This window comes from Anolis carolinensis, chromosome 4 (genome assembly GCF_035594765.1).
Source record: "Anolis carolinensis isolate JA03-04 chromosome 4, rAnoCar3.1.pri, whole genome shotgun sequence".
Taxonomy (NCBI): Eukaryota; Metazoa; Chordata; class Lepidosauria; order Squamata; family Dactyloidae; genus Anolis; species Anolis carolinensis.
The window spans coordinates 188824460-188851476 of record NC_085844.1 but is presented as its reverse complement, the minus strand read 5'-3'; the positions used below and the strand labels follow the sequence as shown (position 1 = coordinate 188851476).

General features: G+C 40.5%; 1 protein-coding gene across 5 annotated transcripts in view; it reads left to right on the top strand.

Moving 5' to 3' along the window:
- ampd2 (adenosine monophosphate deaminase 2) overlaps positions 1–27017 on the top strand; it is a 77784-nt gene that overhangs the window by 11730 nt on the left and 39037 nt on the right. The window contains exon 1 of one of the 5 annotated variants that reach the window (XM_008109431.3): positions 13464–13858. The exons of 3 other annotated variants lie outside the window; for them this stretch is intronic. The gene's annotated coding sequence lies outside the window, so the exon portion shown is untranslated. Of the gene's footprint in view, positions 1–13463; positions 13879–27017 lie in introns of those variants that run through there. One more of the 5 variants, XM_008109429.3, reaches the window with a different exon arrangement.

Genomic DNA, 27017 nt, shown 5'->3' with positions numbered 1-27017 from the left:
TAAAAATAGAAATGAAGTTGTGCCTAAGGATATAGAAAATGCATTTAAAAAGCCTAGTAAGCAATGACAGCCAGCTTGTACTACTGGGGTCAGAGGTTATCCTTTGGCACAAATGAACCCCACCAAAAATGAAGACCAGCTGGACTTTCCTGATACATTGGCTTTTGCCTTCCTGTTTAGTTCGAAGTATGCGGATTAGTGTCTGCAGAGGTTTGCATTTCATTTGTGAGAACACCAGGCACAGAATTGATATTTACAGACTTCCCAGTCTTTGAATGTTTTGCCTCATGCAATATCTCTGTCTTTTGTGAAAAATGTGAAAGTCTGCATTTTTTAAAAACTTAATTTCACACAGCTTCCTGGATGGTTACTAGTACCTCTGCATTGTGTCGGTATGTGAGGACTGCAATTGAACGATAGGGGAGCACAGCATTTGTGCCTTCTGCTCCATCTGGCTTTGTGTCATGCATCCTTACAAGCTTCTGGCTTTTCTTCCTATGGAGCAGTGAGGCAGCTGGTAGTTAAAAATATACTGTCCTTGTTTAATCTGTGTATAAAGATGGTGCATATTCTGGATGGCTTGGTGTGTAGAACTGTAGGGCTGCATATTTTTGCAGATGGGGGTTGTGGAGTTAAATGCTATGTAGTGTCCTGAACTGAATTGCCTTTTGTAACATGTGTACTTCCAAGGGAGACTGCCAGTGAATACCAGGTTCTGTGGGCTAGGAATTGGAAGTTGTGTACACACAGACACACACACACATGTTGATGGGATACACATTTCCACTGCTTCTCAGGGCTTTTTTGTGAAGAGGGTTATTTCATTATGTGTTTTTCCTGAAATTTCTATTTCCTGCCTTCTCAACAGAGTTCTAGGATTCCATAAACATTGGACAAAGTTGGATTACTGCAGTCCTCTATGACTTTTCTTTTTCTCTGGAGTGGAGAGCTTTACATGTCATAATGTTGTTGTTGTTGTTGTGGTGGTGGTGGTGTGATTTCAAGTTGTTAATGAATTATGCTGACCCTAAGATGACTCTATCGTAGGTTTTTTAGTCTCTTTGTGAAGAGAAAAATCAGAGTATAAATAAATATTATTATTATTATTTTCTGGTAAGAGTTGTTCGGTTTGATTTTTTCAAAGGACGAATGAGTGTGACTTACCGAAGGTTACCCAGTGAGTTTTCATGATTGAATGTGGATTTGAATGCCGCTGCATTCTTATGCCCAGAGGACGGGGAAAATTAGGGCCAGACAAAACCACCCAGAGGCCCTTGTCCAGCCCGCAGGCCTTAATTTGCCCATGCCTGGTGTAGCTGCACCATTTGTCCAATGCCCAGACCCATGCACCAGGTAGCAGAAACATCACTAGAGTAATGTTGGGCTTCCTGGTTCCCAAAGTGCATTCCTTGCAGCCTGGGTCAGTCACATTTCAGCATAATGTTACCTTTGATGAGAAAAGTGACTTGAAACAAATAGATCTGTAATATTTGCTTGAAGGCCAGTAGCAAAATGGCCATCAGGATTTCGGCAGAAACAGTATTACAGAAATTTGAAAATAACTCCAAAATACAATAGTACAGTATCTCTAAAGTTCCAGTTTATGCTTTTAGTGAGATAGGAGAAATGTCAAGGATACATTATTGCTGTGCAAGCATATAGTTGGAAAGAAGACACCAAATCAGATTTGCTGATGACTGTTGTTTTCCTTCAAATAGGACGTTTCTTAAGGTTACATGGAATTTCAGAAGTTGGCAGGTCATGGGAAGGTCGAGTAAGACTCCCAGTAATAAGAGCTGGCAATTCAGTACACCTAAAGAAGTGTTTCTTAATGTGATTGATTTCTTCTAATGTACCAGAAACTGGTACAATATTTGTGTCTATCACACTTTCTTCTATCTTGGAAGCTCTCTAGAGATCATCTGAAGATGACTTGGGGAACTAGCACTGGTCCATGGATTGCCACTTGGAAAAACATTGTCCAAAACAGCTTAGATCCTGTAGAATATACTCAAAGGAAGGCAACAGCAAACTCCTCTGAGCAAGTCTTATGAAGTAAATGCTGTGACAGGGTTGCTTTAGAGTCCATATAAAGGCATACAACAAAAACAAAGTCTGCTTGTTCTCAGATTCTTTACTCTTTAATTCTCCAATATTTGACAAAATGTCTGAACTTTCCAGATAACCCTCGTATCATGTATAAGTCTAGAAATTTTAGACAAATAATCAACCTCCAAAATCTGTGTATTAGTGTAAGTAGTGTTGTACCTTAGCTCTTATTTTTAAAACACCATTCATTTCTCTGAATAGTGGCTAGAGGCGAGAGCTTAGTCCATCCTGGGACAAAAGAAAACAATGCTGACACCTCTGACTCTATTCCCTCCGCTGAGCTGTCATCTCTGGGTTTTTTTAATGCAGTGCTGGCATTTTCCTCTCACTACAGAATGACTGTCAACTCAAGCATGAGTCTCCTTTGTGAAGAGAAAAAGTGGTATATAAATAAACAAACATCATAATGATGAAAATATAAAAATCTGTAATGTGGGCCCAAGACCCGTTCTCGGCTTGTACATGAGATTAACTTTTATATGGTATCTACAGTGTTTCCTCTCTTATCGCGGAGGTTACGTTCCAGGATCACCTGCAATAAGTGAAAATCCGCGAAGTAGGGGCACTATATTTATTCTATGTGTGGAGGAGAGCAAACCACAGGCCACTTACTACAATACAGTCTGTTCTTTATTTTAGCAGTTACAATATAAAGCACACCGGCAGAGAAGATAAATAACCCTTTTTTAATTTCTAACCCTTCCCTACCTCCCACCTCCCTTTATTTCTCCCTTCCCCCCTTCCAAAACCCTTTGCACACCGCAATAACCCACGAAACCGTGAAAATATTGCAATAAATGGTTACATTAATATTTATTGAAAACCTGTAAAACAGCAATGGAGCAAAAAGTGAACCGTGAAGTAGTGAGGGAACACTGTATTCATAATGCATGGAAACTCTTTAAGTTGAGGATTTATGGCGGGGGGCTCTGTTGTGCAGTTGCCCAGCCTCAAGTATAGAATTGGGGGTTGTTCTATATTTCATGCCTTCTCCTGTTTTTGCTCTGCTTCTTTTGTCTTTTCTTTTACCTAAGACAATCTGTGAGTAGTTGTACAGGGCCCTTTGAACTGTAACATTAGGAGACCTCAGTTTATAAACACCCTACATTCAAGCTGTACAGTGCAGCTGCTGTTTTTGTTCTGGTGCTTACATTCTTGGATTATCAGTGCAACTAAGTTCAATTTAAGTGCAAATGTGGAGCACTTTGGGACTTGTCCTGTCCTTGATTTATCCAGAATCACACAGAAACAGCATAGAGCAAAGCACTGAAATCTGATTAGTTGTTCAGTCTAACTACTGACTCAGCTTTCTTCTTCTTTGTTAAATGACCTGTCCCAGTCCCCTAAGGCTGTGTGATACTGGAGCTGTACAAATGTGCCAGGTTGGCAGATGTATTAATTATCTTTTGAAGCAGGAGACAGGATGCTACTATACTTGTGTTCCAAGGTGCTTGCTGTCTGGAAAGTGTGCATTAAGACTGTTACCTAAGGCAGAGTAAGAACAATATTTATTTGTCTAGGGAAAAAACATGTGATATGCAAAAAAGTAAAAATGCTCTAAAGATCTGCTATGAAAACTATAGCAAATATTTGAGAAATAAGAAAAAACGTTTATAAAATGCATTTTAAAACAACATACTGCTTTAAGTCACATGAAGAACATTATAGTTCTCTTGGAGAACATTATAGTTCTCCAAGTGATATTAGACTGCACCTCTCATCATCCCATGTCACATAGACAATGGTGAGGTGTCATATGAGTTGAATTCCAGCAACATGTACATAACTTCATGTTTCTCATCCTTGATCTGGATTAACCAAAGACTTCTTTCATTGGGCAAGAGTAGAAACTGGTATCTATGGATGGTGGCGGAGATATGCACAGCTCTTTGCACAACGAAGTAAATGGAAAAACACTGAAGCACATCATACCATTTAACTTTGTTTTCTTGGGCAGCCAAAACCTTTTCTCAGAGCCGTTTCTAAAAACAAAACAAAAACAATATTAACTATTCCTCTTGGGATAAAATGCTGAGATCATAATCATATTTACTGTGCTGGTCTCATGGGAGAAGATTTTCTAGAGAACAGGGTGATCATACTGTGTGATCCAAGAAATCTTTATGAAATGCAAATGCTGCAGTGGCATAACAACCAGAGTTGGGTCTTTTGGCCACAGCTATGTCCCAGTGATAATAATAACCTCAGACTGAACTTCAGAGAAAAATACAGAATGGCAGGATTTGGGAATTGGTAGCTGCTGTCCAGTGTACAAATAGATAAGGCACAATTTGAAATGAAAAAGAGGGCCTTGGGGAAAGAGGATGGTCAGGTCACACTCTCTCAGCTTCAGAGGAGGTCAATGACAATCGAAATGGTTAAGCCAAGAACACCCTGTGATAGGGTCACTGTAGGTTGGAAACATTTTTGAAGGCACTCAGCAACAACAAAATAGGGACTAAGATTTTGGAGTAATGTGATGCAGCGGGGTGGAGAGGAACATATCGGAAATAAATAAATAAATAAATAAATAAATGGAACCGAGATTGAAGAGGACTTAGAGAGCCATCAGGCATGGGCTTGTTTCTGGGACTGGGAGAAGTAGTGCAATTGATCAGAAGAAGGAATATGTGCCAGTGATGGAAATGTAGGTATTAAACAAGTGTTTCATAACATGCTTTTTGGGAAGGGTGATGGTGAAAGAGAGCCTTTAACAAATTGTCTGTTTGCAGAGTTACAGTCAAAGAGTAAAGGTGTTTCTTGATTTTAGACATTCTATGTACATTTTTATGTGTGGCCCTCCAGATATTATTGAATTACTGCTCCTATCAACCTGTGCTGGCTAGGACTGATAGGATTTGCAGTCTAGGTTAGCAATTTGCGGTCTGTCTGCGACTGTTGGAATTTGGAATCCAACAGCATCCCCGGAGCATTTGCTGCTTTGGCAGAGGGGTCACTGTAGTCTTGTCTCGCAGTGTTAATTCATGTTATAATATTTTTTTGTAAGGTAATTTCCAGTATGATTCTTTCTTCCTTCCTTATTTAATTATAGCTTAAGGCAGTATTAATATGGGCATAATGCTGAATCAGTAAACAAAGATCAAGCAGGTGAAAAAGCAACATCATTCATCAGCTAAGTGAAATGGAAAGGCAAAAGAACAGTTGTTTTAAAGCAAGTCAGGAGGAAAAAACAGAACTTCAGTGTAGAAATGGTTCTGGTGGTGTGGAACAACTGAGGTGATGGGAGTGCTTCCAACCTTAGCAATCCTTGTTTTTTCATGTGGCATAAATCCACTAAACTGGATCAGCTTATCAGACCCATTTATGCATACAGCATTCTTCAGTACTGGTTTTACTTACTGGAGCACCTGGAAATTACAGTCCATCACCACTTAGAAAGCTATATAATAATAATAATAATAATAATAATAATAATAATAATAATAATAATAATAATAATAATTTTCATTTATATTCCGCTCTATCTCCCCAAGAAGTGGGGAGATAGTGGTACCTATTTATCTACTCACATTGTTGTTTTCGAAGTGCTAGGTAAGCAGAAGCTGGGGCTGATGGTGGGAGCTCACCCCAATCTGCGGCTTTGTACTGCCAGCCTTCTAGTCTGCAAGATCTTCTATGGCTGGCGGTTTAACCCACTGGATTTCCATTCCATTATACCAGTATCCTACCTTCTCTTTTGTGAAATTAAAAGTATCTGAATAATCTGCCCATTCTCCCGCATGATCGTCAAAACCATCCTGTGAGGTCGATTGTGATAAGAAATACACTCAGTACATTTTATGGTTTAGTGAAGATTTGAATCTGGGTCTCTCTAGTCTTTAGCTTATTCATTTAGTGTTCTTTTGTAAAATACGGGTTTTTTTAAATGCCTTTTTCAAAATGTGTGTTTTTAATCTTACAGGATTGTGCCCGTCTAACAGACTATTGTGCCCGTCTAACAAGAACACATATTTTCAAAAGTAATCAAATGTACAGAATAGCTTGTGTTGTAAGCCAAGTATTGAAGAAGACTTTCAGAGAAGAATTCATTTAGAACAGGGATGAAAAGGAAACAGTGCTTCCTGAAGTTGCTGGACTGCAACTCACGTCAGTCCTAACCAGCAGAACCAGTGGTGAGGAATGCTGGGACTTACAGTACAATAACATCTGAAGGGTTATGTGGTGTGCATCCATGTTCTAGAAGTATAGAAATAGCAGTCAACTGCAAATGCTATTCGGTACAAAACTGAAATGTTGTACCATCCTCTTCTTGACTTTTTCAGCAGAATAAATTTTGCTTGCTACATTCCTCTGTATAATGTGACAGCTGCATAATTAGTCCAGATGGTATAAGCAGATAGATTTTAGCTGTGACAAAATTCTGATGATCCATCTTTTCAGCTGGGTTCTTCATTCCAAGTTGTTGAATTTTGTTTCTGTTCTGCAAAATGTCTCATAGCATTGTTGGATAGATGCATTTATCATAGAACAAGATGGCAGTTTGCAGTGCAGATGTATATGACCTGAGTTGACATCTAAAACAGGAATAAATAAATAAATTTCTGGGAAGCAAATTGTGAAAAGCTTTTCTGAAACAAGCTTTTTAAAAGATAGGAATTTTTCTTTCCCTTTTTTTCTTAGGATATATCTGTCAGAAAGAGAATGTCTCAATTGAATTGGTTTTAATAGAAAATAGTAAAATATATTTAAGATATTTAAAAGATGGTTGTTTTATTGTCTTGAAACATGCCAGGCTCTCTGGCTGTGTCTGCATTTAAGTCCTCTTTTCAGGTCAATGGGTTTTCAGAGTACTGTTCCATTATCTGGGCGGAGGCCACAAGGGGGTGCTAGACAGGGGGAAAGGTGGTTGAAGGAGTTAAAACATTTTCCCCTTTCCTGTTATTCCCTCTACCCATGTCCCCCTTGTTTGTGATATGGGAAATAACTAGTAAAATGTTTTTTCTCCTTCAACTCCCTCCTCCCCATAAAATGGACTATTCTTCTCTGTCTAGGTCCCCTTTTAGAGTCCGCCCGAATAATGGAACAGTACTGTTTTCACTTGTCCTGGAAATGTGCCAAGATTTACTGGCTGAAAAAATCTGAATTTTAGTTCTTAAATAGGTATGTGCAGGCCACAGGCAGTATACAAATGCATTTATGACTGTATGTAATGCAAAGATATGTATTCACATGTTGTCCTTTTATGATTTTATATAGCCCTTGGAAGGAGACCACAAAAATTCAAACAGGCTGAAACACGTTGAGCTTCCAGACTAATAAAACAACTAACTTTGAGAATTTTTAAGATATATCCAGTTTCTCTACTGAAAATAATAAATACCTTAGCTTATTGATATTTTTATGTCTTCTTCAGGGTACCATAGAGAGCCATCTGCAGAACTATTAGGCATTTCAGCATATTCATACTTTAAGACAGAAGTGAGCAGCTGCAAAGTGAGGAGAGGAGTCCCTCTCACTTCCCTTTCTGCATTTCAGTGCATTGGCCAATTATTAGCCCTTTTTTTTGTTTTTTGGGGGGAAGGTGGGTTGGAGGAAGAAAACCATACATTTGCAGCTGGGTGTATTGGTCCATTCAGACACCCAACATTTGGTGCATGTCTTTGAAAAAATGACCTTTAGGGGCTTCAGGGGTTTTGCTTTGCCCACCTCTGTCTTCAGACTGTCTTCCAGTTATCCCCAGAAATTTTTGTTTGTAGCAATGTTTGATGATAAGATCTGATGCAACTCACTTATACCTTTTAATGGGAATTTTTCATTTTTTATCCTCCTGGGAAGCTCTTAAAATATCAACAAGGTGAGAAGTGTAGGGCTTTTCAGCAATAAACATAGATTTGTAGCATTTTGAAATGTCTTTCTTCTATGTAGGTTCAAGTTGGATGCTCCCTGGGTTTTGCATTTTCTGTAATCTGCCAGGGACCATGTACTGGTAGGGGATGGAAATGAAGCCAGCAGTTGAGGGGGACTACTTCCTCCAGGTCTACTTTTTAAAAATGCCTGACAAGCTTTCAGGGCTGTGGGACAGCTCTTGCCAGAAATCTGCAGAGGGCTTTTGAAATGAGACCAAAGGCCTTGGGCAGAGTAGAGTGTCCACGCATGCTTTGTAAAAACAGTTGTTTCTGAGAGGAATTACAAAGCCATTGGTAGCAAAATAATAACTAACTAGCTGTGCCCGGCTACGCGTTGCTGTAGCTTATGGGAATCATTTGTTGGCCAGGTGGAATAGTAGTTAATAAACTTGCAGCCTCAAAGCCTGGCTGTTTTCTTCTTATGGGAATCCTTGTTTGGTGAGCTGGAATACAATGGAATAGGCTTGCTGCTTGGGAGGCTGGGTACTTGCATTCTTGGGGAATGGTTTTTTGGGCTGCTAGAATTGCAATGAATAGCCTCATTGTTTCAAAGCCTGGCTGGCTACCTAGGGGAATCTTTGGTTGGTCAGCTTCAATAGTGCAACGTAGTATCACTGCTTCAAAGCTGGGCTGCCTTCTACCAAGGTTAATCCTTTGTTGGTCTGGCTGAATTGCACTGAATAGCCTTGCAGCTTCAATGCCTGGCTGTGTTATACCTAGGGGAATCCTTGTTTGGTGAGCTGGAGTAGCACTCTCAATCAAAGAGCCGCTTTGAAGCCTGGCTACTTCCTTTGTAGGAGAATCATTGTTTGGCCAGCTTGAATTGCACTGAATAGTCTTGCAGCTTAAAAACCTGGCCGCTTTCTACCTTGTGGAATCCTTGGTTGCCCAGGTTGAATATTTATTTATTATTTACAGCATTTATATTCCGCCCTTCTCACCCCAAAGGGGACTCAGGGCAGATCACATTACACATATAGGCAAACATTCAATGCCTTTTAACATAGAACAAAGACAAACAAACATAGGCGCCGAGTGGGCCTCGAACTCATGACCTCCTGGTCAGAGTGATTCATTGCAGTTAATTGCAGCTGGCTTGCTCTCCCGCCTGCGCCACAGCCCGGGCCCAATAGCAATTAATAGTCCTGGTGTGGCAAGTATGAATGCTGCAATTAATCACCTTGATTAGCATTTAATGGCCTTGCAGCTTTAAAGCCTGGATACTTCCTGCCAGGGGGGATCCTTTGTTGGAAGGTGTTAGCTGGCCCTGATTGTTTCCTATCTGGAATTTCCCTGTTTTCAGCGTGTTGTTCTTTATTTACTGTCCTGATTTTAGAGATTATATTGTTCTGTATTATTATACCACAGTAAATATTATATATTATATTTATAATCTTATATCATCTGCTTAGAACTGGATTACATGAGGCCCCTTCTACACAGCTATATAAAATCCACACTGAACTGGGTTATATGGCAGTGTGGACTCAAGATAATCCAGTTGAAAGCAGATACTGTGGATTTTGTGCCTTGGCATTCTGGGTTATATAGTTGTGTGGGAGGGACTTGAGTCTACACTGCCATATAATCCAGTTCAAATCAGATAATCTGTATTTTATAGGCCGTGTGGATGAGGCCTAAGTGCACTCTGCCTGTGCCCTGGGCACCATTTTGGCGGAGGGAATTGCTAGGATACAAAGGGGACGGGGCCTAAAGGGGGTGGGCCTACCTTTCTGAGCCTTTTCTAAAGGGGGAAAACAGCTCTTTCTCATCTACTTTGAGCTTTATTTTTCTAGGGTTTTTTTGTTTTGTTTGAAAGACATAGCCTGGATGACTATGTCTTTTGTGGCCAAATTTGGTGTGATTTGGTTTGGTGGTTTTGCTGTTTACTCCATACTAAAACAGCACATTACATTTTTATATATATAGAAGACGATGTGATGCATGGGAGAGCCATGACCAAAAAATGTTCCTCGCATTGGAATAAGGAACCTCTACCAAATAAACAGCCACCTGGTTACATGTTGTATAAATTATCCCCTACATGTCCTATTTCTATACAGCTGTGGTGTTTGGTTCCAGATGTATGCATGACACATTTCCCACCTTTTCTGGTAGGGCTTCAGTATACAAGAAGAAATTTGAAGAAGTGAAGCTTTCCAATTTCAGCCTTCCCATGGCCAAGGAAGGAAGCAAGGGATAGCATATATAGTTCAGAGTAGTTTGCTGTGATTTCCTTATCTCTCTGCATTAGATGATGCTCCCTGTAGCAAACAGGCATGCCCATGAAATATGAATGGTCCAGTTGTCAAAGGGAAAAACAGATTTGGTTTCCTGACAAACTATAAAAACCTGCTATAGAATGTAAATCTCTGACACTAAAGAGAATTGCCGAGCATATGTATTTGCTTGCAGCCAAACTTGGGCTGTTTGCTTTTCTTTTGTATACATGCTGCAAGCTTCTTTGGACTTTGAAGTCCTAAGCACACTTTACAAAGGGGATTTTTTTGGTGTAAATAGTGGAATTTACTGCTGAATAAATATGTATGGGGAGGGGGACTAAATACCTCAAATGCACCAGATCCCATCTGATCTTGGAAGCTAAGCAGGGTTAACTCAAGATATTACTTGGATGAGAAACCTACAACATATTCCAGGTGCTTTAAGGTATTTCTCAGAAGCAAGACTGCCTTTGAATATTCTTTGTTTAAGAAATCTATGAAATTCATGGAGTCACCATAAATTGACAAGTGATTTGAAGGCATATACACACACAAATATATGTGTGGGATTACGTTGTCACTGTCTTTCATGTTTGGTATTGCAACAAACAAATATGCAGGCAGCATTTAAGTCAGAATTCTTATCAGCTGTCTAGTTTTTCCTTGTGTTTGTTGGGGATAAATCTGTATTCCACATTCATGGTACAAGGGAGGAGTGGCAGACTTGTAGTTAAGACAATGGAAGATTTTGTCATATAAAACTGGTACAGCATGAAAATATTTCTTCCCTCTCAGTAATGATGTCCACAGGCTATAGAAATGTCCCTCAGTTTATTATATGTTTCAGTCGAATAATTCTTATTAGTTCAGTATTTAGATGGAGTTGGAAAAGGAAAAAGATATATGGACCAAGAGGATGTGTTTATAGAGTCTTTGTTTATATCTTGCGTTACAATGTATGTTGGGATGTAAGTACAGTAGAGTCTCACTTATCCAACACTCGCTTATCCAACGTTCTGGATTATCCAATGCATTTTTGTAGTCAATGTTTTCAATACATCATGATATTTTGGTGTTAAATTCGTAAATACAGTTATTACTACATAGCATTACTACGTATTGAACTACTTTTTCTGTCAAATTTGATGTATAACATGATGTTTTGGTGCTTAATTTGTAAAATCATAACCTAATTTGATGTTTAATAGGTTTTTCCTTAATCCCTCCTTATTATCAACATATTCGCTTATCCAACATTCTGCCAGCCCGTTTATGTTGGATAAGTGAGACTCTACTGTAAATGTAAAAATTTCAACTCTTTGACAAAAGCAGCTGTGATACTTGGAATAGCTCCCCAACATAATTCATTGGATAAGCCGTTGGGCCATGCATGACAGAAAAAAAATCCCAATAAAAGAATTGAGCTCTCACTCAAAAACATTGGCCTTCTCTTTTTTGATTGAGAAACATTCTTGATTAGCTGTGCTGTACTGTGTAGTTGGCAAAAATACGGGGAGAAATTGTGCAAGTTGCATAATAAGGTACATATTTTTCTACAGTCCTTGTTGCCTGAAGACTATTTCTGGAACATTACTTTGTTTTTGATTTAACAACTAAAACTCATGAAAATTTTACCTCACTGGGTTCAAAAATGTGATATAAACAATTCACTTTGGAAATGCCTACAGGGATTTTGCAGCTGTCAAGATCTGATGTGTTCTGTGCCCCTCTTATTGTCATCTCTGTGTCCCCATTATTTCTGGACTTAGCTGCACCCTTTGTACTGTTTTTGGGCTTAGCTGACTCAGTGCCAGCCCTGAAAACCTTGTTTCCTGTTGTTGTGGGGTGATGAAGTGAATTTACTTGCAAATAGCCTGTTAGGGTTTAGATCCATCTGTAATTCCCCTTAACAACAGGGCCTGTGGGCAGGAGATGTGGTCTAGTTGTTGAGAGCCAGATGCAGTGTGTTTATGCACGCACACTCAGGCATCATCAAGGGGCCCTCTTACTGACTTCCAGCAAGGGAAGGAGTGCCAGGCAGGGCTTCAAAGCCTGATGTATGTCTTCAAAGAATGACCTGGGGAATGAGATGCCCATCACTGTCTCGCCTGCAGTCTCCATCACGGTGACAGCAGAGTCAGAGCCAGGCACTTCCATTAACTCCTGGGGGAGCAGGAAGGGAGCAGCTGCTCTGCATAGCTTCTTGTTTGTTCTTAATGAACCAAGGGCTGTTGATGCATCTGGGAGCATCTGCCTTGGCCAGTGCTACCACTTTCATCTCATGCTGAGCCCTGACTTTGCATACAGCACAACTTCAGTTCTTCCATGCCCGTTCTTGAAACTCAGTCAGTTCCAACATAGAATTGGCTTAATGCATTTGTAAGTAAAGGTAAAGGTTTTCCCATGACATTAAGTCTAGTCATGTCTGACTCTGGGGGTTGGTGCTCATCTCCATTTCTAAGCTGAAGAGCCGGCATTGTCCGTAGACACCTCCAAGGTCATGTGGCCAGCATGACTGCATGGAGCGCTGTTATCTTCGTGCCGGAGCGGTACCTATTGATCTACTCACATTTGTGTGCTTTCGAACTGCTGGTTGGCAGAAGCTGGGCTAACTGCGAGAGCTCACCCTGCTCCCTGGTTTCTATCCACTGTCATTTTGGTCAGCAAGTTCAGCAGCTCAGCAGTTTAACCCGCTCCGCCACCGCATTTGTAGACTGGGTATCAAATGTGGAAGTCAGACTATCCTGCACTGTATCCAAAGAAGTAATGCATAATGGTTAGAATTATGTGCTTTGTGAATTCACGGAGGAAGACAGGAAGAAGCCAATATTTTAGTAGCTCATGCAGAAAAAAATGAGTGAAAGAGCAGAGCTCCTGGGATGATGCTGGAGTGCTGTTAAATATTTGAGCAGGGTGAAGAATAACACTTTGTGAATTGAGTATTCACCAAGTGTTATCTGTGTCTGCATACATCTCAGATTACTATCAGCTCATAATAGAAAGAGAAATATATGTCTGCTTACCTACAATGTGTGTTTATGTGTATGTTTGTATGCATGCTGAAAGTCAGCTTTTGTTTGAGGCTCACCTTTTTCCAGTGAAACCCAGTGACCAGTATGTGGTGCTGTATGCTTTTGGAAATCCTGATGTGTGAGCAAGTCTCTGTCGTAGCTTCCTTTCGCTCACACAGAAAGAGCAAGTGACAGTTGTGACTGGCACTTCAGGGGTTAATTCCTCTTTCCTTTGAGACCCGGAGTTAGCTCTGCTACTGGGCTCTCCTTGGTTTCTCTGCTATCCAACTGTCTCCTGGAAAAGCCTGTCATTTTCTGTTATTTTCTGGTCTCTTCCTCCCCTCTCATGTAGCTGCACTTGGTACAGTCCAAGCCGGCTCTGGAGCTGGAATCCTGTGGGACTGCAGCTCAAAGAGAGGAGGCTATGAAATACCGGCGGCAGCGGCAGCAGGGATAGCCGGCACCCTTACCTGATCCATCTACTGCCCTCGTCTTGTGAGCACTGGGCCACCCAAGTGTTCCCCTTGAGGTTCTTGGATCAATGCTTGAGTAGGATGTGATAGGGGATGCTCCTTGCATAAGCTTCTCAGATTTTCGGTTTCCAGAGGGAAAAGAGGGCAGCTTAATGAGGAGGCCCTGACATTGCCAGGTCTGTAAGTGTTTCGAAATGTAAGTGTTCCTTTTTCTTCCCGTCCCCCTGGTATGAGCTGCAGCTGCTCATATTAGTCAGAAGTTATAAGATGCTTGAAGGATAAGCAAAGCCCTCTGATTGTTTAATGAATTGGAGTGGCAAGAACCATGTCTAAATGACTTGCAGTTGGAAGCTCTTGGCATGAGATGGATACATGCAGAGACTTCTTGTAAAACAAGCTTTGCTGAATGCCCAAAGTCTGCATGGGAAAACTGGCAAGTTCTGTCCTGAGTTGACTGCATGAAGTGTATCCAAAACTCTGGTAAGGGAAATGTATTTTTTATGATGGCCCATGAAACTGTGCTTGCAGCTTCATTAAGTGACTCCTCATCACTTGAGGAGGCTATAGTGTTTTACAAATGCTAAGGTGTGTGTGTGTTTTTCTTAAATGCCACAGTATCGTTTGCAGTTTTGGGGTGTGTGCATTCCCATCCTATTATTCCCAGGAATTATTCTTAACCTTGGGAAAATATGTCAGAATCTACAAAGAGCAGAGTGTCTCCGTCTACTGTATTTCCCCCCTTACATTCTGTTTTACTGTTTTGGTGCCATGAAATGTTCAACACAAAAGGACAAACTATGCAAATAAATGGCAAAAGCTTATTGATTTTCCAGGATGTGGACTGTCACTATTCTTGTAGGGGAAAAAGTGTTAAAGGTGTAACAAATATTATTTGGCATAAACTTGATGAAATGGGCTGTGCTCAACAGCTATAATAGGATGTTTTCATCATTAAGGTATCCTTAGTCTTTTTGTTGTCGTTAATAATTGATTCATTGAGGTTTATAGTACGTTTGGTGCTAGCAATCTAACAAGTTTAACTATACTAAAGGAGTCCCCAGTGGTGCAATGGGTTAAACCAGGGGTCCCCAAACTAAGGCCCGGGGGCGGATGCGGCCCATCGAAGCTATTTATCCGGCCCCCATGGCACAAGGGCAGAAGGGGGTTGGACTAAATGACCCAAGCTGTCTCTTCTTCTCTTACAACCATTATTGTTGTTGTTGTTGTTGTTGTTGTTGTTGTTAACATTGAGGCTGGGTGGCCATCTGTCAGGGGTGCTTTGCTTGTGCTTTTGTTCCACAAAGGCAGAAGGGGATTGGACTAAATGGCCCAAGGGGTCTCTTCCAACCCTCTTTATTATTATTATTATTATTATTATTATTATTATTATTATTATTATTATTTATTAACATTGAGGCTAGGTGGCCATCTGTCAGGGGTGCTTTGCTTGTGCTTTCGGTGCACAAAGGCACAAGGGGATTGGACTCAATGGCCCAAAGGGTCTCTTCCAACCCTCTTTTTATTGTTGTTGTTGTTGTTATTATTGTTGTTGTTGCTCCAGCGGTCCGGCCCTCCAACGGTCCAAAGGATCGTAACTGGCCCCCTGTTTAAATAGTTTGGGGACCCCTGGGTTAAACCCTTGTGCCGGCAGAATTGCTGATTGACAGGTTGGAGGTTCGAATGTGGGGAGAGCAGGTGAGTTCTCTCTGTCAGCTCCAGCTCCCCATGCAGGGACATGAGAGAAGCCTCCCACAAGGATGGTAAAACATCAAAACATCCGGGCATCCCCTGGGCAACGTCTTTGCAGACGGCCAATTCTTTCACACCAGAAGCGACTTGCAGTTTCTCAAGTTGCTCCTGACATGAAAAAACTATTTAAAAAAAGGTAATTGCCCTGTTACTATTTCATACTCATTACTGTTGGGAAGGGCCTAATTCTTCTTTCAAAGTCATTAAATCTCATTACACCGCCCAGTAAAGCACTCTGAGCTTTTCACATTTATGGAACACAACTTTTTCCTGTGATGCTGCCCCACCCCGGCCACCCGCCCGCCAGCAAAAATAAGGCATTTTAGTAATACACAATGTCTAGCTTTTCACTTTTTAGGTACTAAGAAACTATGATTACATCATATGAGGGGATCTTGTTTAGAGGGGGAATATGAATTAGCCATGTTCTTGCATCTGTGATGAGGTGGAAAATCAGATTACCTAGATAGTGGTGTCGAAATCAATGCCAGATAGACACGTGACTATTCCAGCACCAGTAGTTTTGGACCTGAACCCTTTAGATGGCCCCAACCAAAGCAGACCAGTTGTATTATTTGTTTAATGACAAGTCAACACTTTTTTAAATCCAGTTATCTAATGGGACGACTAAGAGGAATAAGATCATAATCCTACTATAGGAACTTCTGCATATGGCAAGAGTTTGACTAAGGGTGCGTCTACACTGTGGAATGGATGCACTTTGACACCATTTTAACTTCCATGGCTCAATGATGTGGAATCATGGGGATTCTAGTTTTCTAGGGTCTTTAGTTTTCTCTGCCACAGATTATTGGCGCCTTGCCAAACTACAAATCACAGTGGTGTCTAACTATACTAATTCTACAGTGTTAATGCACATTAGGTCCCAGGTTGCTAGGTGTAACCTGCAGGAAGATAACTACTGTTTCAAATTATATTTTAATGAGGCTAGTGAGGGAAGCAGGGTAAGAAACCTTTCGTTAAATAAAAATGGCAAGGAGGACTATATACTGAGTTCCTTAGAAGAATTTTATCATATAAATATCACTTGACTATACAAAGAGAAGGCTCCATTCCCCACCCTATCAAATTTGGCTGTTGTGTAAGAGGGACTTTGTTCCATTGAGGATTTGGCTTGAAACAGATGTTGATGATGGGCTAGGGGTGTGAAGGCACAGGGGGAAAATGGGGAAACTTTTATCACCCATTTTTTCTGGGGAAAAATGTTTTTCCCCTTTGTTTCCCAAGAAACCCTTAGAAAATTATTTTTTCAAGCTCCCCAACTTACCTAACCTAGCATTCATATTTCTATATGGCCATAGTAGAAATGTTGAAACACTTTTGTTGAAAGCATGATAGAGCTCAGATATCAGTTGGAGCTCCTGGAGGAGCTAGACGTGTCTGCACCCGTCCCCTTGATCTAAAGCAGGCATGGGCAAACTTAAGCGGATGAGGGGGGAAAGGAAGGGGCCTGAGGCTGTTAGGAATGGTGGGAGTTGAAGTCCAAAACACCTGGAGGGACGAAGTTTGCCCATGCCTGAGCTAAAGTCACATGCTGACTTCGAGGCTTACAAGTCTTTCCCTTGCAGTTGGACTGGCTGTTCCTCAGTTTTGTTGCTTTTCCTCCTCCTTCCTACTGAATTGAATGTTTGCCCTGTGTACAAGGGAGCCCATTAGGGAGACATGTGAGGGTCATTAGTGAGGCACACAGGGGCCTGTCTGTCTTTAGCCCTTGCCTAAGAGGGAGGACAGCAGGACCCCAGAGGAAGCCATTCTTCCTGTCACATTCCCACCACTGTGCAGTGGAGACTTGGCCTCCAGGAGCATCGATGACAGAAGCACCCTGAATCAGAGGTGACACTTGACAGCTCTATGCTGCTTGTGCTTGAAGAGGGCTTGACGTTTCCTCTGCGATCCTTTGCAGAGCTAGGAAAAGCTAATTTGGGATTAGGGTAAATTTAGGAGTTATAGTCCCAAAAAAGTAATATTCCCAAACGCTGGTGCTTTACAGCCTTTTGTCGTTCTGAGTGCTTGTAAAATTCTGAAATATCTCCAATGAGCACAGGATTTGAGTAAACATAGAGGCTGGATTAGTTGTTCCTGTATCAAAGACATGGTTGTGGGACCAGGCTTTTGGTTCACAAATCAGTGCAAAGAATAATTAGGAAATATGTGCAATGACAATCGGAATGGCCACAGCAAACGATTTCTGGATCATGTAATTTTAATATTTATATTAGGTTGTTTTTAATGCTTTGTCTTAGTGTTTAAATGTGTATATGTCTACGTTTGGAGCCCCCAGTGGATTAAACCACTGAGCTGCTGAAATTGTTGACCGAAAGATCCATAGTTCAAATCCCGGGGATGGGGCGAGCTCCTGCTGTTAGCCCCAGCTTCTGTCAACCCAGCAGTTCGAAAGCATACAAATGTGAGTAGATAATAGATACCGCTTCAGCGGAAAGGTAATGGTGCTCTATGCAGTCCTGCCGACCACATGAACTTGGAGGTGTCTACAGACAACGCCGGCTCTTCAGCTTAGAAATGGAGTTGAGCACCAACCCCAGAGTCAGACACAACTAGACTTAACGTCAGAGGAAACCTTTACCTTTACCCTATGCCTGTGTTAAATGGTTTTAATAATTTTAGTTTATAGTTATATGTCAGTGTTTAGCTATTATGATTTTTATTACATGTATGTTATGATTGAATTCTTGCAATTAAAATGTTGTAAACCAGCTCGAGTCTCCCCAGGGGTGAGAAAGGTGGTATATAAATATATTAAATAATAATAATAATAATAATAATAATAATAATAATAATAATAATAATAATATCACCTCAGTTCCTGATACAGTTGCAGTTCTTGTGAAATCTAGTTGGCACTATGAGGGCAAATTGGTCCCAGGAATGGTGATGTAGTGCCCAAGGGTTTTCAGGAAGAGACTGCTAATGCTGGTTAGTCTCACTTCCGAAAGAATGAATATTGAAAATTCTTCATACATACAAATGTACCACCCTAACCTCTGTGAGGCAGCTGTTTCTAAGGTGAATCCTCAGCTATTTTAAGTGTTCAGTGTTGCATTACATGGTAGGTGGCTGAAATCCAAAAGTAAATATTATTTGCAATTGCTAAGAAAGCCAGGTGGGGGAAAGTTAATAATTGTATCGTATTTCAGATGTGACGCTTACAGATTGTTTTAAAACAAGGGTGGACAAAGTGCAAGTGAACTCAAAAGTGAACCCCCCACAAGATCAAGAGTTAGTACATTGGAAAAGGGAAAAGAAGAAAAGAAGAATGGCAGCTGAAGTACCAATCAAAATAGGAGATTCACACCAGAAAATTCTGGTAGAGATCCAAGCAATGGGAGATCAATTAATCCAGATTGGAGCAGAAATTAAGGATGAAGTAAAGACAAAACTGAAAGAAGTAAAGCAATGATTTACCAAGATGAGTACAGATATTAAAATGATGGTTATAAAGTACAAGAGTCAGAAGGAAGACCAACGGTTGTGGAGAAATAGGAAAAAAGAACATTTAATGGGCTAATGTACATTTATGGAAGCACAAAAAAGAAAACTAAGCTAAGCATAAAAGAAAAAACAAATGAAAATATATGCAAACAGATGGTTAACATTATGGCAAATTTCATGAGAAGAGAGGAAGTAGACTTTGAAAAAGATTTCAATCTAGTATATAGAGGTATATTTCTACACTTTCAAGACAGAAGATATATACTAGACTCAGTAATAAAACCCAAATAATTTTACGAAAGGAACAATTTGAACTAGATAAATCACCAGATGCAAGAAGAGAAGAGCTAAATTATATTGCTATTGTTTTTATTCGGGCTTGGCCCCATGTAAACCGCCCTGAGTCCCCTTTGGGGAGATAGAGGCGGGGTATAAAAATAAAGTTATTATTATTATTAAATCACCAGATGCAAGAAGAGTTCCAGGGCGCCCCCGGCTCTGGTACTCTCTCCTGAGAGAAATTAGATTAGCCCCTACATTGATGTCCTTCAGAAAAGCCTTGAAAACTTGGTTTTTTCAAGCTACCTTCGACTGAGGTGAACAGTTGATTGAGTCCTCACCTGTTCCTATAGCACAGCCTTTTGTTCCTTATCACAGATGGCCATGATTAGCTCTCCTAATTCGCTGCACGATTGAAATTACCTTTCCACCAAGACTATGGACTGAAGCGCCATGTTATCGCCTCTTTTAATGGCCATGCTTTTACTCTGTTGAAGCTGTGTTATTGATCTACTGTGATTGTTATGTATTTTATATTGTTGTATTTTATATTGTGTATTTTATACTATTGTGATTGTTATGTATTTTATATTGTTGTATTTTATATTGTGTATTTTATACTGTTGTATTTTATTGTATGTTGTTGGGCTTGGCCCCATGTGAGCCACCCCGAATCCCTTTGGGGAGATGGGGCGGGATATAAAAATAAACTTATTATTATTATAATAAAATGCAAGACCAGAGAAAAGGGGAGGAAGGTAGGACAAAGAGTTATGGTTAAAGGAGAAGGAAAGGAAAGAAAAATGAAAATGGATAGTGAAAGTTTTTAGAATGAGGGAAGTATATAAATTGGTTATGATGAACAGGGAGGAAATTAAGAAAAACTCACAGGGCATGGGAACTATATCTGAATTTTGTGGGAAGAAGGAAAGAGGAAAAAGTTATTTTGGTCTTTGTTAGAATTCTTGCTTGGGATTATTAGATAACTATTGTGCTAGTTCCCAGCTTTTGGTCCTCCAGGTGCTTTTGGATTTCAGCTCCCACAATTCCTAACAGTTCGTAAACTGGCTGGGATATCTGGAAGTTGAAGTCCAAAACACTGAAGGACTGAAGGTTGGGAACCACTGTGTATCGGGAAGAATGGGAGAATGTTTCACTGGGAAGAAGGGATAGGGTTGTATATGTTTTGACGCAAGAGATGGGAGGTTACTGCAACAGGATGGTCAGGAGGAGGGAATAATATAATGGAGAGCAATTGTTGTAAGCATTATTCAAAAGTGTTTGTGTATACATAAGGAAATGGTAAAGGTTTTTCCGTGACGTTAAGTCTAATTGTGTCTGACTCTGGGGGTTGGTGCTCATCTCCATTTCTAAGCCGAAGAACCGGTGTTGTCTGCAGACACCTCCAAGGTCATGGGGCCAGAATGACTGTATAGAGCACTGTTCCTTTCCTGCCAGAGCGGCACCTATTGATCTACTCACATTTGCATGTTTTCAAACTGCTAGGTTGGCAGAAGCTGTGGCTAACAGCGGGAGCTCACTCTGCTCTTCAGATTCAAACTGCTGATCTTTCAGTTAGCAAGTTCAGCAGCTCAATGGTTTAACCCGCTGTGCCACAGGGGCTTCATATGTATATAGATAGATATAGATATAGAAGATATTGGGAGAGTAGGGAAAGAGAGGAAGCAATCATCCCATTGTTTCACATTTGATTTTGATCAAATGTCATCTTTGTAATACGATAGTGAAAATTAAAAACTTGCATTCAAAAAAGTGAAGTCTCCCCTGCAAAAGTGGAGAGACCCTCTTTACATTGGCATAAACAGCCCTCTGCTTGCCACAGCAACCAAGATGCTCCCGCATCTTCCCACCCCCTACTTCTACCCCCTCATTGTGGTTCCTGCTTCACTTCCTTGCGGCCCCGCCACCCAGAGTTCCAAGCAGCAATATTGTTAGTCCCTCCAATCCCTCTTAACAGAAGGCCTGCTTTAAATCCTCAGTGCTCAACTCCCTTCAACAGAACCCTGCCTTAAATCCTTTTGCTCTACCCCTCCATCAGATTCCTGACTTAAAACTTCTTTGCTCAGCTGCCTTCATCATATCCCTACTTTAAATCTTCATGAGTCATCTCAGTTTATCAGATCCCTGCTTCAAATCCTCGTTGCTCAACCACCTTCAATAGAAACCTTGTTGATTCCTCCCCAAGCACTTCCATTTCTCTTTCCTGAATAAAATAATTGTTACATTTTCTAAAATATTTTCTGAAGTGTGGCCCCCAAGTAGTCCCACTGCAGTTGTCCATCTGTGTTTTATAACAACGCCATGTGGATATTCTAGAAAATATGTTTGAGGTGACAGCTTGCATATACGGTTGCTGCTAGAGGACAGCTTCTAGTTCCCTCTTATCCTTTTTACTCAGATAAAAAGAGATCTTAGACCTTTCTCATTCAATTATCTTTTAGCCTATTAGTCCACTGTTTGGCTCATGTGTCTTCATCCTAAACTGGAGTCCTGGTTGCTATCTTTGAATGCATGGGTCAGACAGGAAAGTGGAGCCATTGTTTTTGCCTTAGATGAAACAGAGTAGGGTCTCTGGACTTATACCCAGAACCTTTGGAGAAGGGCTGTGACTCAGGATGAGAGCAGCAGCTTTGTGTGCATCAAATTCCAGAGTTAATGCCTTCCCTTTCCAAGTAGACATGGGTTAGACCTTATTCTGAAATTCTGAGAAGCTGCTTTCAGTCAGTGTACACCAGTGGTTCTCAACGTGTGGGTCTCCATATGTTTTGGCCTTCAACTCCCAGAAATCCTAACAGCTGGTCAACTGAGAGTTGTAGGCCAAAACTCCTGGGGACTCACAGGTTGAGAGAACCACTGGTGTAGACAGTGGTGAGCCAGACAGACCCAGTGATTTGACTCACTATAAAACAATTCCATATTTTCTTGTTTGGGATTTTTACCTCCATGTAAGTTGTCTTGAGAACTTTCCTCTGAAGAAACTAAACCGTACTTTGTATTTCTGAGAGATGTTTAGAGATAATTATGAATCATAGTTGGGCATTTTATGTGGCCTACCAGTTGTTTTTGGATTGCAATAATGTGTTATCTCAGCATTAGGTATGCTGGATAGGGATGATGAAAGTTATAGCCCCAGAACTGTAGTTGTTCACAAGTTTCCTCTTCCTGCTATAACTGAAAAAATAGCTCATCTTCAAACGCCTTCGGTGCTCTCATGGTTTCCTCCACCCATTCTCAGTTGAAGTAGTATTTCTGAATTGTGCCAAGAGAGGTGAGAAAGGGAAACCAAAATTTGCAGATAGGTTGTACTGGTTTAGCTGGCCTACAGCTATAGAAAATAAGTCTAAATTTGAAAGGGAAGATAATGATAGTGGATGAAATTAGAAATGATAGCTGGAATTTGTTAAATTTACTCAAGAAGTATTATGTGATATAGAATAAGCTGTGCCAGTTAGCCATGTATTTGTATGAAGAAATATATTTATATAATCATTTCCAAAAAATAGACTATGACACATGCTATGACATTAAAAAGGGTGAACATGAGGTGTAGGGTGAAAAATGTTTTCTGGGGCAACAGGTCTGGCAAGAAAGTGTCTCTTGATTATGACATTTTTATTCAGGGTGATATGCATCAACTTTTTTTCCTTGTTGCTTCTCTCCTTGTCTTTTAGCACCACATCAATCCTGTAGGTTTGGTTGAGAAAGTGTGACAAGCCAGGGCTGACCCAAGAAGGTTGCTATTTGAGACAGAGCACAAGTGATGCATACACACATAACATGACTCATCCAGATGAAAATGCGTAGTACCCAAAGCCAGCCAAGTTATTTTTGGCAACTGAGGGAGAACATCTGACAAGTGCCTCTCCACATCACTGCCAGTCAAAATATAATAGTAAGGTAAATAAGTAACAATCTGCTGCTGTTCTGTAACATCCAAATTCTGTCAGCAATGATCAGTGGTAGGACTGGCCCCTTGAGAGGTTTAGGATTACCCCGAGGCCTAAAGATCATTGATTTGATGTGAACTGCATTTGCCCATCCCCATTCCAATAGCCACAACGTATTGACTCATACTTGGTTTACATGAAGGTATGAGGAGGATGCATGTGGCATGTTATGCTTGGATTGTTCCATTTGCTAATCACAAATGCTTCTGGGCATTAGGCTGAATGTTTGTTTGTGATTACCAAGACTTTAAATGAAATGCTGATAAAGGTACATGATGATACCTCATTGACATAATTTTCTGACTTTTGAAAGTAATCAATATTATCAGAAGATTTAGTTGTTGTCAGATGATGCAGTTGTCTGTTGATAGCATTCTAAGTACTCAAGATTTGTTTAAAAAACTCTGTTTGTGAAGTTTTTCTTCTTTCTGATCTATTCCTGTTGCTTATGCTCAGTAGGTATAACTTTGCTTCTTTCCTGGGGCTTCTTTGCATATAGGCCCAGTGAAGATATGAGTGCTGGCCATTTTCTAATCCAGAGGTTCTCCACCTGTGTTTTAGCCTACAACTCCCAGAAATCACAGTCAGTTTACCAACTGTTAGGATTTCTGGGAGTTGAAGGCCAAAACACCTGGGGACTCACAGTTTGAGAACCACTGGTCTAATCAAAGTTTTGAACCACTGGTCTAATCGAACTTCTAGATTGCAGGATCCCTCAATTTCTCCCTTACCATTGCTTGCACACACATGCACACATATGCACACACACCCCTAGTTAGCATTAAATAAATATATACAGTATATCCAATTTTTCTTCCAGTGAAGAGTAATGTACTTGGCTCTGTTTGCCTCGCATCATCTTCACAACCACCTAACAGGATAGGTCTTTACTCTTAACATCTACACTAGACCACTGTAGAAAAGATGGATTCCCGTGTGGCCAGTATATGACAGTATGAGGGCATATACTTAGGTTTATCATGTTATTTTTAACCACTATGGAGACATAAAGAGAAATGGGGAGCTGTATTTTCTGTTTTGGATGAAGCAGTCTGGAGAGATACCAAAAGCATTTCAAGCAACTTTTTATCATATACTTTAATGGAAGCAATTAATGATTATTTTTGTGGCATTCTTACTTATTTTTCAGCTTCCTTTCTACTTTTAAAAAGGTAAGATTCTTCCAAACAGAATCTGAGCATAGTAGTTTAATGAGCAGGCAAACAGCTTCAATGTCTTGGTTACTTTTAGAGTTTTCACCGGCGTTGACATAACAGATTAATAACAGCAGATTTAATAGAGCTTCAGCTAAAGTTGAACATGGCTTTCATGGGCAGGATGGGCAGATGCAGTTTTGTGCCTTTTCAGCTATATTTAGTGATGCAGAATGGTTCAAGAATTAAGATTTCTACATATCAGGTGGTTGTTGAAAAGACGCAAAATGGTACCAAGGAGTATCTTAATGCAGGTTCTTCTTTAGGACTTTGTGGTCAGCAAGAAGGAAGGTATTGGCGTTCTTCACTGGGAGAAAAAGAGGGTGCTATATCTGTGTGTGTGTGTGTGTGTGTATGTTTGAGAAAGATTCCTTATGGTGTGATGTATTACATTTTACTACCCATAAGATGACCACATAGCATCTTGGAACTATATTCTGCTTTTAAAAATCTATTAAGCAACTCTGCATTCTTTCTTTCCCTTACCCCTGGCATTCACGTTGTTTACCATGTTTTATTTTTAGGCATTTTGTGGGTTGACCCGTAAATTATGATGGCACGAATTACAGGGAAAGGGAGCACAATATTTGCCTCTAGCTCTGTGTTTTTCACAGTTCACTTTGCCTCCATGCTGTGTGGCATGTAGGTAGTTGATTCACCCCTAGATTCCTGTGTGTCTCCAAAGAGCCGCAGAGCCACGTCAGAGCAAATCCCAGCCAACAGCAAACAAAAAGCCGGAATGGCCACTGTGGGTTGTTATTGATTTCCCCAGCAGGCTCCTTCTGTCCTCTGCATGGAAGCTAAGCATGGCAGCATGACAGAAAGGTCTGGTCTGCCACCAGTTGACTCTCATTAAAGCCTTGAGGCCTAAGAGTTGAAAGCCAGTCATCCCAATAAAAATGGACTTTGAGCAGTTCATCTCCTGCTCAGCATAAGGTTGGGTTGATCTATCTCTCGTGTTTGCTGTCAGACTCTGCAGTCACAAAAAAGGAGAGAACGAGAAAGAGACGCTGTATCCCTTGGCAAAGAGCCTTTGCCAGGTTCTTTTTAGGAAAACAAAGGAAGTGTTGTTCCCTTTTCTGGTCTCTCTCTAAGTTGACAAAAGGTATGGATCGTTGAGCCAGTGGCAAGGGGCAGGTTTTCTGGCCCTATAAATGGAAACCTTCACAGAGAAAGATTACTTTTGGAGTGCTGCTCAGTAAGCGCAGTTGACTATTCAAGCTGGTGAACAGGACAAAGAGCATTCCCTTCCCATGAAACCAGATCCATAGCTTGGAGCAGTTACTTTTTTGGCCAGTAGTTGTGCTAGATGAGGGATTCTGGGGGCTGTAATCCATACTTCCCCAAACTCCAAGCGCATTCCCATAGCCTGATCATTTTTATGGCCATTTTTCTCCATAATCTTGGGATGTATTTCTTACAGCTTTTATATATGGCATTTTTAAATGTGCTATGAAAGGGAATAAAATTTGAGCCTTTTCTTTCTACAGATTTATCAAAATATTCTGCAATTATGTAATCATCTCATTATAGTTAAGAAAATCAGTTCCCAGGACTGCCAGAAATACATCGTTAGAGCTGTTTCCACTTGAGTGCTGGGGGTTTCTGTCATGTCTGTTCAGTAGGGAGGTGCTACTGAAAATATCTTCATGTCTCGATTTCCAGGAATAAATAGTGATGCCCAGCATTGGTTCTAGCCATGGTTTTGTTGTTGTGTGACTTCAGGGCAGTTTCCGACTTAATGGAAATCCGAAGGTGATCCTATCAAAGTGTTTTCTAGGAATCTATGACTTGCCCAAGGTCCTCAGTGAGTTTCCATGGCTGAGCAGTGAGTTGAATTCTGGTCTCCAGTTGTAGTCCAACACTCAAGACACTACACCACACTGGCTTTCTACTAGAGGCAAAGAACTGGGTGGCATTTGCTCTCATTTGGTGTACAAATGACGGATAATTTCTTTAACAATTCTTTCCCTTCAGCACCTTGTTGTTGTATTTACCAAATGAGACAACTCCCTCTGTCTACGTAATAGTAGGGCTGACTCTGGTTATGCCAGTTTGTAATGAATAGTTATGAACACACGAGGTCCAGTCTTCAGTTCAGTGGCACCTCTGTTTATGGCTGTGTAACTTTTAGAACTACCTCTGAAAAACCACGTGAATTAGCAGGTCTGTCTGGAAGTCTGATTTCACATCCCACCTTGGTGTTGAAAATTCACTAATTTGGGCAAATACCTGTCTCACCTGTCTTCTCCTGTATGTGAAAAGGGAATGGAGTATCATACTTCATAGAGCTTTATGAGGATAAAGAAGGTAATGCCTGTACGTTTCATATAGTATATGGAAATTAATACACAATTGTATATTGACAATATAAATTATGTGATGTGAAAGAACTGTCATTATGGCACTAGGATGAAAACTTTTAGACAAGATAGAGAATAGAGTCTGTTGGACATTGTGTTTATATCTGATATCAGAACAGCTGTAATAGCAAACGGAGGAAGTTGGTGCTTAAGATAGCTCATGGTATTTCTAAGAGAACAAATCTAAGAATGTATGACAAAGACAGATGACTGTTATATAGTTGTGGGGCTTGACTGACCTTTTGAGATGGACTTTAGGGATGTGTGAGCAAACTGGATAAGAGTGTCCGA